The sequence below is a fragment of the Anas platyrhynchos genome, chromosome 21 (genome assembly GCF_047663525.1).
Source record: "Anas platyrhynchos isolate ZD024472 breed Pekin duck chromosome 21, IASCAAS_PekinDuck_T2T, whole genome shotgun sequence".
NCBI classification, from domain to species: domain Eukaryota; kingdom Metazoa; phylum Chordata; class Aves; order Anseriformes; family Anatidae; genus Anas; species Anas platyrhynchos.
The window spans coordinates 1,160,421-1,179,420 of record NC_092607.1 but is presented as its reverse complement, the minus strand read 5'-3'; the positions used below and the strand labels follow the sequence as shown (position 1 = coordinate 1,179,420).

The following is a 19,000-nucleotide window of genomic DNA, read 5'->3' as shown; positions in this document are numbered from 1 at the left end:
CCTCTATGCTTGCAACTTTCTGAGAATTTAGGATACATTTGTATTTTAACCATCTATAAAAATTTAAAACTTACCTTGCAGTAAATGCAAACTCTGTAAGCAATATGATTAATTCAGACTATGTGTGAGGTGTTGCCATTAATAAATAATGGTTATTGGCAGGGCAAATGCTTCATTTAATTCTTTCTTTTTTTCCTCTTTCCCTTTAGAGACAGGTATGTTTCTGCAAAGGGGGTAAGATTTTTAAAATGAGCTTGTTTTGGCATGTATTTTTCATGGAAATACAGACTTGGGTCTGTATTCTGGAGTGTCTCTTCAGGGGTCACCCAAATACACCATGAATATTATTTACCAGTAAAACAGCTTGACCGTGGCAACTGCCAGGTGCCCACCTAGCCTCCTCCAGCCTCCCACACCCTGTCCTTGACAGGGCAGGGTGGAAAAGCTCCTAACCTGTGATAAGAACATGGAAATCACCAATTACCATCATGGCCAAAAAACCCTTGACTGGGGACATCCAAGTGCCGTAGCAGGTCACCAACCAGTTCTTCGTGGATGGTGAGGGCCACATCCTGCTCCCCGTCCCCTTCCACCAGTTCTGGGTACTGGGTATCCAGAGAGCAACCAGTTTTGCCACTAAAGACTGAGGCAAAGAAGGCATTGAGCACCTCCGCCTTTTCCTCATCTCTTGTAACTAAGTTTCCCCCTGCATCCAGTAAAGGATGGAGATTCTTCCTAGTCCTCCTTTTGGTGTTGATGTATTTATAAAAGCGTTTTTTGTTATCTTTAACAGCAGTAGCCAGATTGAGCTCCAGATGAGCTTTGGCCTTCCTAATCTTGTCCCTGCACAGCCTCGCTACATCCTTATAGTCCTCCTTAGTGGCCTGCCCAATTTTCCAAAGATTATAAACCCTCTTTTTTTTCCTAAGCTCAAGCCACAATTCTCTGTTGAGCCAGGCTGGTCTTCTTCCCCGCTGGCTCATCTTTGGGCGCATGGGAATAGACCGCTCCTGCGCCATTAGGATTTGCCTCTTAAAGAGCGCCCAGCCTTTCTGGACCCCTCTGCCCTTCAGAACCGCCTCCCATGGGACTCCACCAACTAGTGTCCTGAGCAGCCCAAAGTCAGCCCTCCGAAAGTCCAATACAGCGGTTTTACTGGTTCCCTTCCTGGCCCCGCCAAGAATAGTGAACTCCACCATTTCGTGGTCACTCTGCCCAAGACTGTTCCCGACAATCACATCCTCCACCAGTCCTTCTCTGTTTGTGAAGAGAAGGTCTAGCAGGGCACCACCCCTGGTAGGTTCACTAATCAGCTGCGTCAGGAAGCTATCTTCCACTTTCTCCAGAAACCTCCTAGACTGCTTCCTCTGGGCTGTGTTGTGCTTCCAGGATATGTCAGGGAAGTTGAAGTCCCCCACGAGTACAAGCGCTGACGATTTCGCAACTTCTGTCAGCTGCCTGTAGAACTCCTCATCCGTCTCCTCATCCTGGTTCGGCGGTCTATAGCAGACCCCGACCAGGACACTAGCCTTGTTGTCCCTGCCGATCCTAACCCAAAGGGACTCGATCTTGTCATTCCTAGCCTCGAGTTCTACAACATCGAAAGACTCTCTAATATAGAGAGCCACACCACCACCCCTTCTGTGCTGCCTGTCCCTTCTGAAGAGCCTATAGCCAGGCATCACAGCACTCCAGTCATGAGACTGGTCCCACCACGTTTCCGTGATGGCAACCAAGTCGTAGCCTGCCCGCTGCACGATGGCTTCCAGCTCCTCCTGTTTGTTACCCATGCTGCGTGCATTGGTGTAGATGCACTTCAGCTGGGCCTTTACCTTATCCTCCGGCCTTGCCATTGCTCCCCCTGGCACAGCCCCAACAGTCCTTGCTTCAGCCCCATCCCCCTTCTTACCTAGTTTAAAGCCCTATCAATGAGCCCCGCCAGCTCCTGGCCCAGGATCCTTTTTCCCCTAAAGGATAGGGACCCGTCTACGGCCATCAGACCAGGTGCTGAGTAAACTGCCCCATGGTCAAAAAACCCAAGATTTCTGCGTAGGCACCAGCCCCGGAGCCATGTGTTTAACAGGTGGGCTTTCCTTGTCCTCTCCGTACCCCTCCCTGTCAACGTAGGGATGGACGAAAATACTACCTGCACTCCTGCTCCGTCCACTAACCGTCCCAGCCCCCTAAAGTCTCTTTTGATAGCCTTCAGGCTTCTGTCATCAATGTCATCACTGCCCGCCTGGACTATCAGGAGAGGATAACAATCAGAGGGGCGTACCAGGTTGGGGAGCTTCCTGGCAACGTCCCTGACCCCGGCCCCAGGGAGGCAGCAGACTTCCCTACGGGTAGGGTCAGGCCGACAAATAGGGCCCTCTGTCCCCCTAAGGATAGAGTCTCCCATGACAATCACCCTTCTTTCTTTCTTGGTGGAGGCAGTCCTGATGCATAGAGTCGACCTCCTCGCCCTAGGCATCCTCCTGGGAACACTTTCTATCTCTTCCTCAGTTGCTGGTCTCTCAATCTCCAGGGCCTCAAACCTGTTTTGTAAGGGCACCTGGGAAGGTGGGGCCGGAAGGGGAGGGCATCGCCTGCCATGTCGCGCAGGGACCTGTCTCCACTCCTCCTCAACTCCCAGATCCCCTCCCTCTGTCCGACGGCGACAGGGCAGGGGGTCCACCCCCGTTTGGGGTGTCTCACCCCGGTACCTCTCCTTGAGGCCCTGCAGGGAGTTGCTCCAGGAGTCTATCTCCCGCTCACATTCCCTGATGGCCCTCAGCCTCTCCACCTCCTCCTTGAGCTCCGCCACCATGCGGATCAGGTCATCCACTTGCTCACATCTCACGCACGCAGTGTCTCTGCCTCCCGCCGACGGCAGCAGCAGGCTCTGACACTCCCTGCATCCGGTGACCTGAACCGCTGCATTCTTTAACGGGCAGTCGGTCTGGGTGTGTACCGACCTCCTGCAGAGCGCTCCGTGCCTTGTGGAGACCATTATCGCCTAGCTAAAGACCGTCGTTAAGAGGCGTTCGTGTGGGCGGGGGTTGCTCTCCTCCCTTCCTGCTCGCCCTGCCTGCGCGACCTGTTTGATTTCACAGTGGAGAAGATTTTAAAAATGACTAATCTAAGAAGAACAAAAGGCAGGCTGCAGCAGGGAAAAGGTAAAGTTGCTTTTGTACTTTGCAAGATGTGGTAAAGTATCAGCCTTTTAAGGCCAATAATAATTCAATTCTCTGATTAAAAAATGAAAGAGGTGAGAGGAAATATGTGAATGAAAGGATTATGGATAATGTTGAGTTCTGCTGTGCTTCTGTTTTTAAAAGGCAACCAAAGTGCAATATCTTGTTACATTTCATGTGTGCTGGAAATGAAACAATACATTCTGGGATAGCTCAAGTTTCATATGAGAGAGAGATTTTTAATTTTAATTTTTATTATTATTATATATTTTTTGAGATAAAGGGGCTACATGAAACATTGTCAGGTTGTCAGGACTTGCATTTTAAAACAGAAGTGCATCAAGATTCTGTTCTGGGTCTTCTATGTTTTCTCTGAACTGTGAAGCGATAGACTAAGCAGTTCTCTTAATGCAGTAAAATTTAGTTTTGCATTGCATTTTGTGGATGCAAATGTAGTACTTTAGCACTGGCAGGTAATTGGTGAAAGAGACAGCTGCTGTCTTTCTCCTAACTTTGCTCTCCAATTTAAAATGCACTAGGTGAGTGGGTGAGTCATTTTTTTTTAAATAATTACTAACTTTTGACTCTGTTTTTAAAACCTTAAATATTCTCTCCTGTCTTTGGTAAGATTGTGGTTTTATTGTTGATATTGCTGATCATAGGACACCTGTGCTATTGCTACTATATATTTTTGCTCCACTGTGATGAAATTCTTGTTTGTACACGAAAGTAGCGTGTGAAGAGTTCCTCTTTCACTTGTGTGTGTGTTAGCTCCCTGTCAGATTTAACCCCCCCACCTTCCAAACCAGTAATTTGCCTTTCATGCCAAATGCTATGTGAAGTTACAGTGTTTGAGTGGTGATCACTCATGTGGGTAACATTGCCTGATTTTTCCTAATATGAGAAAATATCTGGATGCTATAATGTGCTGATTTTTAAAAGAGATACCAGAGAAGAGACCTTGTGCTCTGTATCTCTGTTGTGCTCTCATGCCATCATTGGGTGTGCACCCCTTCCCCCGTGTGCCCTCTGTTACGCACTCTCTTCATTTTACCTCTTGCTCACGTGCTGTCTCTCATTGTCTTGGCTCTTGCCTTTTCACTTGCTGTTCGTCAGTCTTCTGTATGCTCCTTTGTGTTCAGTCATGGGCACGTGCTCTCTTGCTCTGTCTTTCTCACACGTGCTTCTTCATGCTTAGTCTTGTGTGCTTGCCCAAGTCTTTTTCTTACACAGTCACATTGTCCCTCTTCATCTCTCATACCGTCTTGTGCTCTGGCTCACTCTACTTTATTGCTTCTTCCAAATTTCTCATTCACTTATACACTACGTACATCAGGTACGGAGGCATACACTACATCAGTTGTTTATTCTAAATAGTGGATATGTTGAACCCTTCTTTGTAACATGTTGCATGTTTTATGGCTAATCTGATGATCCATCAGTGAATGACAAACTGCTCCATTAATTGGATCATTAATACTAATCCAATATTAATGCTTGGTTTTGTTTACTTCCACTACTTTATTAATATTATTCTCATTTTGTTTTAGAAACTCCAAGTGGAAAATAAAAAATCAAGTATTAGAGAATTTAAGGTCTTTGGGATTTGCTAAATTCAGTTAAGAACTGATTTCATTATTAATTCCAATGTCCAATAAAAATTGAATCTCACTGGGCAGGGTTTAAAATTCTGGCAAGGGTATTATCCATACAACAGCCTAGTCTGTCAGTGGCTAAGCATGTTGCAGTGGAAAAACTGAAGTCATAGCTTCAGGTAGTACTGTAGTCCAGCAGAAGGAATTTAAAAAAAAATAAAAATTAGGACTGTAGGCCTACTGCTAGCTAATATTTATCGACCCTAGCCTTGGTTAAATGATGCAAACACTAAGCAAATGTTTTCAGTAATATGGTCTATCAGAATTCATTGGAACTTAGAACTGAAACGTAATTAAAGTCAAATATAAATTATTGAGAGCAAATAGTTTCAGGTTAAGGAGTTGAACAAAGATAAGCTAGTAACTACTTTCCTCCATGAGAAGGGATGATGTATGAAGAAATTAAATATTTCCATTAACTTTTTGTGTGTTGCCTGCAGTCTGCTTTGGAGAACATACCAGTTCCTCAACCTGAACTTATATATCAAATTCCAGGTGTCAAACCAACAAGTAGATGTGTCAAAATGTTTGATTCCTGGGTTCTCAGTTAGAGGTTCTGAACCCTCTACAAAGAAAAATGGGCAGAAATAAATGGGTCATCTTGAAGTTGGGGACTAATAATGATGGAGAAGAAAAAGAAATTTAAGTAAGCAGAAAATGTGACAAAAAGAAGTGGCTATCTCTGAGAGAAAAACAAAACAAAACAAACAAAAAAAAAACAGGAATCTGTAGGTGCTGCTAAAAGACTTCATGTAGACCTTCACTCAGCTTGATGCAGAAAGTGGGCTTGTCCTACACATGTATGGAAGACTGGTGACACTGACTGTGTAGCTTTGTGTCAAGGAAGCTGCAGCATAGTCCTGACTGTACGTGATCGTCTCTAGCACAGAACACAATTATCAGATTCAGTTCAAAGAGAAATTCCAGACTTTGGTCAAACATACATTGAAGGTCAGCTTATGATTTTTTAATTATGTATTTTGTTTCCTAGAGATCATTATCATTATAGATGAAATGGCAAAAATTTTTATCAGTTTACTGAAAGCACAAGTAATACAGTTGTAGAGGCTAGTAATAACGTGAAAGAATGCAAAATTATTACACAAGTTTATATTTCAAAGAATCATTCCTGATTCTGTTTCTTATACAGGAATATCAAAGAATGGCATTCATTCAATTGAAATGAGAGTGCACTATAGCAGTTTCCAAATATTAAGATTGCTGGAGGGAACTCCTGTAACAATAAGTATATATCTTCCAACATACTTAGGTATGCACAGCAGAAACCGATGCCATTTACAACAAAGTGTATTGGTTCTTTTCTTTGTAATCGTCTGTCACTTCTTGTCTGGTAGTAACATGCATTATTCATTGATAATAATTTATATTTGTTATAGTTTTTGAATTTTATAGAGGTTTTCCTCATTATTGAAACATTATGTACACAGATTTTGTTAAACTTGGAACTTAGAAAATGGAAAGAAGTGGTTTCAAGTAGAGTATTTGGAAGATCATAAGAATGTGGATGAAGAACTTCATGCTTCTTGTCATCTTAAATGAATTTTATTATTTAAGTTCCTCTTTGGCTGTATATAATTGCTTTATAAATATTAAAGTGTCTAATAATCACTAATATTGAAACTGTGAAGGTTTACAGATATCTTCAAGGCAAAAATGGCAGGGAGAGTAACATTTTTAGCTAGACCAATACAGTTAAAAAAAAAAACAGGCAAACTTTTGGATATGAAGCCATTTTCTGGCACCTACGCAAAAAGACACTTAAATAAGGCATGAAATAAATTCTCTTATGTTCCTGCAAGATTGAGAACTGTTGCAAAACTTTCATAACGAGTTATAATGTAGTTCAGAAACATCTGTCAGTGCTGTTGGTCTAAATTTCTTGATACTTTTAACATCCATTAATAACTTTTTTTCCATTTAATAACTTTTTTTTTTCTCTCTAGATTTATAGTTTAAAGGAAAAAAATAGCCTATCACACAGAAATAGTTTCCTATTAAAACTTTATTAACAATATATCTTCTTATTAACACTCTTATTTAAAGAAAAGCAAGCAGACACTATATATATATATGTTTATATATATATATATATATATATAAACAGTAATGACAAAAGAGCCTCACAACATTTACATCCATATCTTTGTTTTTTTCTTCTTCCTCTTCTTCTGAATGTTTGTGTAGAGTCTGCTTCCAAAGAAAAAATGTTGATGGCTTTATTTCCTCTTTCACATAAAAGGAATATTTAATGCAAGAGGCTATCACTGAAAATTGCAGGTTCTGACCATCTCCTAAATTCCTGGTTTTATGCGTGTCTGAGTATTAAAAAGAGTAGCCACTGGGTGGCTGCTGTGGTTGAGAGAATAATGAAATTCTTTGTAATGGTTATAGCATGACATTCTCTTTCAGAGTAAAGAGTGCTGTAGTGGATGAAGATCTTCATTTTCTTCTGTTATGGATTGTCCTATCATATAAAAGAATGCGTTTTATGTGATATAAAAGTATCTTTAAAAATGTATTGGAACTCTGAGAACCCACTTGCAAGAATCTAAATGATTTTCACTTCATTCTTGAACACGGCTAAGTGCTTTAGTTGTTATTACTGAATATGATTTCATCCTGTAATTAAGTAATTCAGTGTGAGGCTAATAAAAGTTGTGTTTTGCAATTTGTGCATAAGAACAACAGAAAATATCATGAGAATCACCTTGACTAATTTTAAATTAATGAAATAACATTATCTTTAATGCTTTCCTGAAAGCAATTTGCAAATTATGTTAAAACAAACAAACAAACAAACAAAAACATAATGGGAAAGAGTAGTTTGGGGGTTAAATAGTAATTAGTAAGATTAGAATAGTAAGACGGAAATAAAGGATCAGTGCCTTAAAAGATGTCAGGGTAAAAACTTCCATTCTCTAGAAGGACATTCTTTCACTTAAAAAGAAAATTTTGGGTGTCTAGTATGGAGGGGGACGGTAAGCTGGTAACAATGTCACTACTAGCAAAGACTGGTACTTGGAACAAATGACAATTATTTGCTGTAACGAGTAATTGCCCAAGATTAGGAAAGGTGCTGGGGCTATATGGGTGAAATTATTTTAATCCCCTTAATAAATAAATAAATAAATAAAAGTTAAAAAAGAAACAAAAATCACTTCAAGATTCATTTAGAATACCTGACTACAAGGTAACATTCAACGAAATCAAGCTCTTCATGATGGATAGATTCCACTGCAATAGTGTAATCTTCAAATTGAGAGTGGAAAAATAGTAAAAGAAAGTGTCAAAAATGAGACTTCGGAAGAAGTAATGAATTCTTTTAAACTAACTTAGTACTTAAGAAGAATTAAAAAAAGAAAATGGCAAATGTAGTAAAAATAGCAAAAGAGTAATAGGAGAAGTGGCAAGGGAAAAAGGAAGATATAAATACTGATAATAGGGATAACCAGATATGTAACTCCATTGAAGAATGGATTTGATTATTAATTAGTTGTGGTTAGCATGCCACTATAGAGGTGTTCGTGTGGAATGGGGGAAGTCTCATAGACATAGGAACATATGTCTAGACATAGGAACTTGATCTGCTTGAACCCCAGCTCTATAGGTTAACTAACGAAAGTAATTACAAAAATTAAGATGATGTTCAGAGAAAATAGAAAGGAAGCTAAGATGTGTGGTCAATAACATTGTTTCTTGAGTCAGTGAAGTCTGGAAGAGATACTAAGGAATTTCTGATGAGGTAGTTTTTGGAAACTGTAGATCTCTCTAACAGTATTAAAGGGAAAAAAGTAGATAGGAGTGTTCACTCTAGTCATATATGACATTTTAGCTTTCTAAATATGGATTATGGGGAAAAAAATGGTAGTAATAATCCAAGAGCCTAGGTACTGACATTCAACCAGTATCTTCATTGATTTCTTTGCCATGACAAATCTGATATTGAGGATTAAGAAAAATTTTAGGAAAAAACAAAAGAACTTTAGATCCTATGATTCTTCATTGATTTGCTTTAACTTAAATGGGTAAACAGGAAGAGATCTTTAATGCCCTTGGTTTTTAAAGGGCAAACTCAGAGAAATTAAATATTTACAAATACAACACTGAGGAGCCCAAATACTCAAAAGTGAGACATAAATTCAACATGAAAATTTGTTTTTGTTCCCAGAAATGTAGGTTGAAAGAGGGCCTGCAGCTGTCTGAAGAGTACTGACTTCCAAAAGGGTAGTAAGGAAAGAGGATGTGAGAATCCCAGAATCATAGAATGGTTTGGTTTGGAAGGTACCTTAAAGATAATTGAGTTCCAAGCCCCCTGACAAGGGCAGGGACACCTCCCTGGTGCCCAAGGACCAGGTTGCCCAAGGACCCATCCAGCCTGGCCTTGAATACTTCCAGGGGTGGGGAAGTGTTCCACATCTTCTCTGTGGGTAAGTGCATCCACAGCTTCTCTGGGCAACCTGTTGCTGTACCTCTCCACCCTCAGAGCAAATAATTTCTTCTTTATATCTAAACTAAGCCTCCCCTCTTTAGGTTACTCCTTGCCTGTAAAGCAATTCCGTGTTTCTCTTAGATAAACATTATTTTACCTAAAGTTACTTAGTAATGCACCAGGAATTTATTCAAAATAGTATATTGCTTTTTGTGTGTACTAATATTTCTAAATAATTTAAAATTTATGTACTTCCTTGCAGTAAACTTACGTTTTGTCTTCTAATCTTTTCTAAATGAAACATATTTGGTAAGGTGTCACTCTCAGCTCTGTTTCCAAGCAAGTGTTGGAAATAGGTGGAGAATTCATTCAAAATTTTAGTAAACTGCACCAATTTTGTGATTCTGGAGATGAATGAGGTTAACATTATTTAAGAGAGAACATGGTGAAAGCAGTATTGGACCATTTGCATGGAATTGCTGAAGTGCCTAAATTCTCCATACAGATAAGAATGTTTGAAATTGAATGGTTTTCACACATGCCAAATAGTGTATGCATGACTTCCCTGCTTAAATGCTTTATGCTTCCTGAAATTTGGTGACTTGTTGCCTCTTCAGGTGTAGGTAGAATATGTGTTGTTCTAAGACATTAGAAAACAAGAAGAGAAATTATTTTTGTGCCCTTATTTCCTTTGTTGGGGAAAGGGGCATAGGCCAGTAAGATTCTGAACAACTGAAATGTTAAAGCTTGTGGGCGTTGCAAAAAAATGACTACATATATAAGTCTTTGCAACTGTTTGGAGCTGCTTTTATGAAAATGGTAATATACAATGAGAAGTAGTCCATGGAAACTAGTGCCTAGAACAAAAAGCCAATGTATTTTTTCTTTATTATATAATGTTCAATTATATGTGCCTGATAGCCATCCTGTGCAAAGAACATATCAAGAGCTTTAAACAAAATCTGATTATAGTTATATTCAAAGCTATTAGAATTGATTTCAGAAAAGCTCTCCATAACATTTACAGAGCCATTTGCAATTCTGGCTATAGCGGTGGGGGGGGCGAGGGGACAAAGAGATTGTGGTCTCCTAGAGTACACAAACCTTTACAAAATCTTTTCTTACTCTTTGCTCCTATGAATCTCTGTGGTCAGTAATTCTGAGAAATTCCTTTGTTACTATTAAGATGGTCAATCCTTTCAGTTCTCTGAAGTACACTTGTCTAAAGCTAAACCCGTAAGTATAGACTATGTTAGAGGGAGGACTGCCATTTGTCTGGAAAATAGGAATTAAACCTGTGTTATCCTCATTGCGTTCTGTTAGGGTTTCTAGAAAAGATAGAAACTGCAAACAATTCAGCTTGATTTCCATATCTGTGTGGACATACAACAGGTCAGGTGCTTGGTAATTCCTTATTTTGTAGCTCAACCGTGCATACGAGAGAAACTGACTTCTTACCAAGAGACACAAATGCATGATGTATCTAACTTCAAAACTGCTCACTCAGAATTAATTTGCTGTTTGCTAAGAAATGTGCAGATGCATATGGAGTTCTTTGTCTTTTTTTTTTCCTTTCAGTGCCATGAGCACTAGGTTAATTGAGGTGCTGGGTACTATCATTTAAATGTTAAAATTGCATTGTGGTTATCTTCTTCAACAAAGATATGTGCCTTGATGTAATAAACTTGGCATGATATTTAATTGTTTGTAATAAGTGTGGTAAAATCACGGTCATTCATATTTTACAAAATCACAGAATCATCTAGGTTGGAAGAGGACTCCAGTATCACCTATTCCAACCTCTGACCTAACACTAACAAGTCCTCCACTAAACCATATCACTAAGCTCTACATCTAAACGTCATTTAAAGATTTGTTACAGAAAATGTCCAGTGCCAATCCATTAAAAAAAAAAAAAAGTAATAAAAAGGTGTGCTTGTATATATATGTAATTAATAGTGGAATTTTAATTTGCAAGTGTAATTATGCAAATACCCAAAATATATTTGAAGGCTTTAAACTTATGCTGGCTTCGTATTTTTATAGCAAACTTTAATCTGAAAATAGACACAGCTCACAGCCTGTTAATAAAAATATATCAGTAATATCAGTATTAATTTATCTTCAATCCATCCATGATTCTTTTTAATTTTATTGTCCACTTCCCATCCCACAGTTAGAAAGACATAGTCTAGAAATGAAAAATTGAAAACAAGTGGTCTGGAAATTAAAAGTTGTGCTTAGATTGATCATAGCAACTATTAAAGAAGTTTCCTATTATTGTTTTTAAGACGTTCATGAAAATTTTAACTTCCATGTTTAAGGTTTCCATGATTTGTCTACTGTAGCATGCAGTAGGCAAGCAAGCATATTGTCCTTATCATTCTGCTTTCTCCTGAATAGGCAGAAGGCACGGTACAAAAACATACCTGGTACAAAAGGCTTGACAAGCAGAGATAAAACAAGGCACTTACAAAGTTATAAGTTGAGAAAAGTGGTATTGCAGTAAACTGACTGCTCCACCTGATCCTCCTGTGCACATCGGATTACTTGCAAACTAGCTGGATGCAGACGTTCTGTGTCTGAAGAAACAGATTGTTCTACCATTCTCTGAATTTGTATTGACCATGTCTTTCATCTTCATTTTATGACGAGATCAGTTGACTGGACTTAAAAAGGTCTAGGAGCTAATGATTTACCTTGAAGGCTTTCCATCATAGCTGTTTTTTTCCTGGTGGCTACAGCCTGTTGCCTTTTTTTTTTTTTTTTTACTGCTTATAGTGAATTGAGCGTCCCGCCCTAGAAGTGAAGAATGGGAGATAGTTAGAGAAAGAATGAAGTGATAAACTGTTCCCTCCTTGTCACATTCATCCTGGTTTCCTAATAAGGGACTTTTTAAAATTGAGCCTTGCACTACTGTGCATCAGGAAGAGATCTAAGCAACCAAGAGGTGACATACATAGAAGTTTGCTGTGGTAAGTGGAAAGTTTAAATTCGTGATTTAAACTTTCTGGCTCAGCTCTGGCCAGCAGCCAGAACCTTTTGGAGCCGGCCGGAGCTAGCTCTGCTCTGACATGAGGCAGCTGCTGGGCTCTGCTCACCCCTGCAGCCAAACCTTTACCATGTGTACCCAGTACACAAAGCTTGGCTGGAATGCTACAGTACAGTTCCAACAATTCATAGAATCACAGAATGGTTTGGATTGGAAGGGCCCTTAAAACCACCTGGTTCCACCCCTTCTGCCATGGGCAGGGACACCTCCCACCAGACCAGGTTGCTCAAAGTCCCATCCAGCCTGGCCTTGGGCACTGCCAGGGATGGGGCACCCACAGCTCCTCTGGGCAGCCTGTGCCACTGCCTCACCACCCTCATAGTGGGTGAAATTTGTTTAATGCACTTCTTCACAGATTTAGTCTTAATTTCTGACTCTGGGATTAAAGCTACAGCTGCCTAGAGGAGCCTGCTAAAAATTGATCAAGGGAACTGTCATCATCTTTCTTTTTCTCTTATGAAGTATGTATTTCTGTATGGACACCATTGGCACACAGAGATGAGGTAGGAATGGAGCACAGATGTGTTAAAACTTCAATTAAAAGCAAATTTCAAGCCTTAGGAGAGGTGATACTTTGGGATAGGGTGCGTGTGTTTTTCTTTCTTTGTTTTTCATGAAAAGCAGATAAAAACACTCATATCCTTATGGACAGTACTTAATAAGTTTATCTTTTTATTTGACGTGAGGGTATGGAACTGGATTTAAGTTTTTTTTTGACCCATACAAGTGACTGGAAATTTTGGTACAGTTGCCAGAGACAACATCTGATTTTTTCACTGGTCTCTATTGCAAATTATATTTCCATCAGAGTACTTTTCATGACGAATTGTTCATGAAAATGATTTCAGGAGGTAGAGCACCTGCTGAAGTCCTGCATTGCATATTAATGTAAAGGCGACAGGTCTTGCAATTCTTGTGTGATGTTCAACTCTGGCAACATGCAAACTGCTTTTTGTTAATGAATTGTGCTAAGTAATGCTTTACTCTTTTATGTATGTAATTATTAATATGTAAATTACCAATGCAGGTTGGCAGTTTGGCAGAGCAAGACCTTTTTATATTTTGTCTTGTTTAGACTGAAGAAAATCAGAGGCAGTTATGGAAAAAAAAGGAAAATGGCTGAAATATATAGTTGCAATAGTTGTAAGCTGTGAGTAGGCATGAAACATTAGTTAAAATACATTAAATGTTTACTTAGTCAAATAGTGACTTCAGTCATGCAACAGAATGGTTCCCTGCTAGTTCAATAAATCTAATGAGGCAAAGCAGTACCTTTCCTGATGTTACTGGTTTACAGCCATTCAAAGGATACTACAGTGAGCAAATGGCTACTTCATTTCTTGATGCCAAGGACATTTAGCATAGCTAATGAGGGACCAAGACAAAAAAAGCTGTAAATTATTTTTGACGATTGGAGCTCCTGGATTAGTGATAAACTAAGAGTTAAATCTCGGTGTCTGTTGCAGGAAATCTGTGCTTTTGGGTCTGTTCTTGTTTTAAATATTTATTGCCATATGAAATCAGGCTATGTCTAGCAAAAACATTGGAAGACTTGCAGAGAAGCAGGATCCAGAAAGATTAAAAATTTGGGCAAGTGCTTGGGTTATTGAAAGACCAAAGCAAATTTTGTCTGTAGACTTTCAGACTTTGGAAAGAGTTCAGTTACTTTTTGTTTGTGATTGCTATTTTCTGTCTCTTAATGAAATAAAATAGAAATCCATGTGTTCATATGAGATGTTAATTTGCATGTAATTATGAGAAATAATGATTCAGAACACTTCGAATCAAAAACAGTGATAGGATTCAAGTTTCCATAAAAATATCATCTTTAAGTGGTAGTTTTAATTCCAGGTTCTTTGCATTTCAATATGAAATATAAGACTTTACATCAGAGATTTTACATTACTTTACAAGCTATGTAATAAGTTGTAATAAAAACTTCCCATTTAAAAAAAAAAAAAAGAAAGAAAAAAAAGAAAAAATAAAGATAACCAGCTGATGCATTGCCTGAGTACATATTTTCTCAGCCATTTGCCTCATTTTATGTACAGCTTAATATGTATTTTCTCTCTACTTTGTCTATAAATATATATTTTCATATCCATAAGAATATACTCATGTTCTTAGTAAATGAAGGCATGCTTTCAATAAATTGAATGTCCAGCTGGCTGAAGATTTAAACAGAAAAAGGATACAAGAAGATATTTGGTAGATAAACATGTTCTTGTTTAGTCTTTTTTGATACTGATTGTTTAGAACTCTGAGTGCTTGCTTATGCTAGCTTTGGGCTGTTCTTCAAAAAGTCAATCAGCACAGTCTAGATGGTGGCTTTGATCTTTGTTTTTATATTTGTTTTAAGAGACTAAAAGACACGAAATTTGTGATTACATGGTTTGTGAGATCATCCCCCCCTCCACACATTATCCACAGATGGTTTAAGGGGACTAAAGAAAGGCTGCCCGCCTGAGGTTTTGACATCTTCATTATAGTCCCAGCAGGCTACTTTATAAACATCAGCATTTTTGCAGTTGTTCTTGCAGGTGCTTAAAGGAGATTGTGGCCTTTCACCTAGCATAATCAGCTTCCTTTTATTTCACAACATTTACTATTCCTTTGCATAGCCTTATTGTTTTTACACAGTGCTCTTAAAGGAAAACTTAACGAATTATTCCAACACCTGCTTGCCACAAGGCAAACACTGATCTTCATGTTAGTCCTATGAGAGCTTACCACAGCCTCCCTAAGGCACATTTATCATGCAACTAGACGTCATCAGTCTCTGAAGGAATGTGATAGTGACTTGCTTACTTTCACATCGTGTGTCATCTGCACTGTGCAAAATTTACATTTCTAAACTTTGTATTTTATAGTTCAGTAAATAATAAAACCAAATTTTACAGACTTTTGGCAGAATATTTCTTAGGTCCAAATCCTTACATTTTAAATCACCTAAATTATGCTTGCTGCATTTGTCTGTTGCTTTTATGCATATCATTTTCCCATGTTTCTAGTTATGCTTCTCTATGCTTTGGATAAGTGGATAAGTATGATAATCAAAGTTTGTTTGTAATTTAAAATATTTATCAGCATGAAGAGTGATGCAATCCATTTTTTCCAGATGTGCCAACCTATGCAAAATAATTCTGTTGATCAGTGAGGATTCCTGATTATGTTCAGTGAAGGAAGATAAATGAGAAAATGCTGATTCTTGGATCACTTCTGATTCAGAGATAATAAAAGACTTTTGAAACTTTTTTGTCTGTATAGCGACTGATTTATAGGCAGCCCTGTAATAAAACAGCAAGACCTTACCATCTCATGGGTGGGTTTTTTTTAGCTGTATAGATGAAATATGCTTATGTGGTTTCAAATGAATAGGCAATTGTCTCCACTAGAACTTGCAATGACTTGAACCTCTCTGTAGAGTCTCAGTAGGGAAGACAGATTTTGAAACGTAAATAATCAAGCAGGAGATCGGGTTTGATTTCACAAGCCAGTATTGTGGTCTCTGTGTTTGTAAGTAGTGTATTTGTTAAATGGTAAAATTAAATGCTTGGTTAGTTTGTTTTGTTGTATTAGCATGAACAGAACAACTGAGGCAGGTTTTGCTCTGTTTCTGCGTATGAGACAATTATAGCAATTTGTAAGAAATGTCAAGCTTGAAAGTGTTTGCTTACTTGTTAATAGCAGGTGATGCTCGTAAGTTATGCATCGTAGAAAAGGTGGATAACACTGTTGCACACTGTATTGGGGGGGTGGGGTGAGAGAGTGGTTGTGGTGTTTGGCTGCCTAGCACAGTAGAACCACCACACACACACACAGATTTAAGGTTGCACGATAAAGTGGGCTTCTTTATCTAGCTGTCTCTGAGCATACATATTTTAACACATAAACATGCTTTTCCATGAGAGTCATCAGGGGTTACAGGTGATTTCAAGGAACTCAGAAATGTGCTGTATGAGAATAACGCCAGAGGGATCATTCTGTTCAGAGAAAATTTAAGAGCAGGAGGTCTAGAATTTAATCCCTAACTAGAAAGTAGAAAATAAAACATTAGATACTGCAGACTGTAGGTCAACTTTTGTACAGCAAGAACAAGAAAGGTGGATGGCTTGAGAACTTCATTTTTAGCGACAGACTTGTCTAATCAAGAAGTCAACAAAGTGACAAAAACAGGAAAAATAGAACAAATGGAATGTACTTAAAATAACATGATTTTGAGAACAGCAACAACAACAACCAAAAAAAAAAAAACACAAAACACAAAAATGTGAAAGAAATTATTTAATTGCCAGTGCTAGAATAATATACAAGAATTAGATTTGTTTATTTATCTGCTTAATAACAAACTAACTAGAGAAAAAAACTAACTGAGAGAAGGAATGTTTAGCAAATTTGTTTCTCTGATGAATGAACAGGGCTATAGCCCTGGTAATGGAAGTGCTCAGCATTGCTTTTTTTCAAAGTTCAGCTTTGAATTTTAACTGAATTACTCTGGCCAAGCCCCCAGATAGTTGATCCCCAGTGTCTCAAAAGCTACAAATGAACATGATCAGAGATCTAGAAATCTTTATCTGCTAGGTACAAGTGAATGAATTGCAGCTGCTTAGTCCAAGAAGTTTAGAAAAACTCTGAATATTTAGAAACATAGATATTTGACCATAAAAAAGTCTGCTACACAGAGAAAGGTGTCCATTTCAGATTTGGGCAATGTATTTTAAGATATGTAACAGATATAAACTGAAAGAAAGAACTTCAGACAACACTTCAGGAGAAAAAAATATATATATATAAAAGTAATGGAATCATACAGGAATGGGCTACATGTGTCCATGAGTTTTTAGAGTTTTTCCTACCAGAATTCTAGAAATATCATTGTCAGGACTATCTAGAGATACAGCTTTTCCTGTCATAGTGCTGAGAAATGAAGCATGTGAAATGCTGAGGTCTCTTTTAGTGTAATGTGAATAAGTAAGTGGCCTAAACCAGAATGTTTTCTAACTAGAAAAACTTTTTTTTTTCCCTTGAAACAAAATTGTTTCCATCTTTGTGAAGCCATAGGAATAATAATAATAATAATAATAAACGAAAAAAAATCAAAAATTCAAAAAATTCAAAAGTTCAAATTGTAGTATACCAATATTGGATGTGTAATTCCCCAAACTCAGTCATATCATTTGAACCCAGGACAGTGTAGCAAACTAAGTGAGTTGATTCTTGTGAATTGTTTGTTCATTGTTTGATTTGTTGGTTATTTTTTAAAATGACTTCAAGCTTTGGAAGTCAAGATTAGAGTCTTGGTTAAGTTATGAAAACAGGTTTCAAAAGTGATTTGAGAGGAAGTGTGGTCATGACAAGTTGCAAATGTTATTTTTATTTTTATTTTTATTTTTTATTCATCTTGCTTTATTAAATGTTTCATTTTCTTGCTTGAATTCATGTCTGTGTGCAATAATATCACAACATAATTCAGTTTTAAATTTAAGTAGTTTCATGTTACTGCTGTCCTTGTATTTTATGTAACAACTCCCTCTTTGCTAAGAAGGTTGTTGAATTAAAAACATTAACAACAGAGAAATGACACACCTCCACATTGCAAAAAGTAAAGAATATCTGTAGAAATCCTGAACTTGAGTTGTTTGTCCTGTACCCATACCATGAGTGACAAAAGAAAATATGCCATTCAATATGCAGAATTCAAGAATGGCTGACCCTTTGTGTAAATAGGACCTCTTTATTCAGGCCTCCAGAAATGTAAATACACTTAACCATGAGCAGAAAATAGATTTGCTATTCTGAAGTTTGAAGTGGCCCTTAGCATATCGCTCACATTGTTGAATTTTAGTTATTAGCTATAAAATTTAAGCTTTGTAGCATGATTAACACAAAAGGTGCCATCTACTGCAAGGCATAAAACTAATTCCTAGTTGCTGCCATGATAGAATAAGGGATGATAGAATAAGGGATTGATCAGTGAGATTCTTGAAGACAAGTACTGTGGGAAGAATTATTTTTTCATGCAGATACGTGTTTGTACATGCACACACACACAAATTTATCATGAAAGGATGCTTATATTTTCTGAAGCAAAGGATTGTTTGGAAGTATTTATTTTCTCTTAAAAAAAAAGCTCAATATGAATTTGAAATGGCTGTATAACTGGCATAATTCAGCAGTAGTCTCAGTTTTAAGAGAATATAATTCTTGCCTTTAAGAATATAATTACATTTTCAGTCAAAATAAAACTGAGTGCATGTGTAGAGTTTAGAAACAAACAATTTTGTTTTAAAATCTTTATTATGAAAGCTTTGTTAGCAGTTTCCTGGTTGAAATTGTAGCAATATTTTCAATTAAAACAGGATTCAAATCTTACTGTTTCGTGCTTCAATGACATTTGACAGGAAATCCAAAGTTCCAACATGCTAGATCTTCAGAAGTGTAATGTATTTTCCAGTTAAATTTATTTTTAGTAAACTATTTTCTCTATTAGAAGAAAAAAAATTCTTCTGTAGAAGTTCACAGTGAACTCACTTGTGGATTTGTGGAGGTCTGGCATAAAATCTCATGCATATCCGTATTCATGTATTTCAGGTAATCACAAAACAAGCTATAACCACATTAATAAGCCAGTAGCCATTACTTTGCATGTGCAGAACCTTTTAGAAAG

General features: G+C 37.8%; 1 long non-coding RNA gene across 2 annotated transcripts in view; it reads left to right on the top strand.

Moving 5' to 3' along the window:
- Nucleotides 1-2,464: 2,464 nt before the first annotated feature.
- Nucleotides 2,465-19,000, top strand: part of LOC139999210 (uncharacterized) — a 47,800-nt gene continuing 31,264 nt past the window's right edge. Inside the window, exons 1-2 of one of the 2 annotated variants that reach the window (XR_011804459.1) lie at nt 2,465-3,158; nt 12,063-12,836. This is a non-coding gene — a long non-coding RNA (uncharacterized lncRNA). The remainder of the gene's footprint in view (nt 3,159-12,062; nt 12,837-19,000) is intronic. The other variant, XR_011804460.1, reaches the window with a different exon arrangement.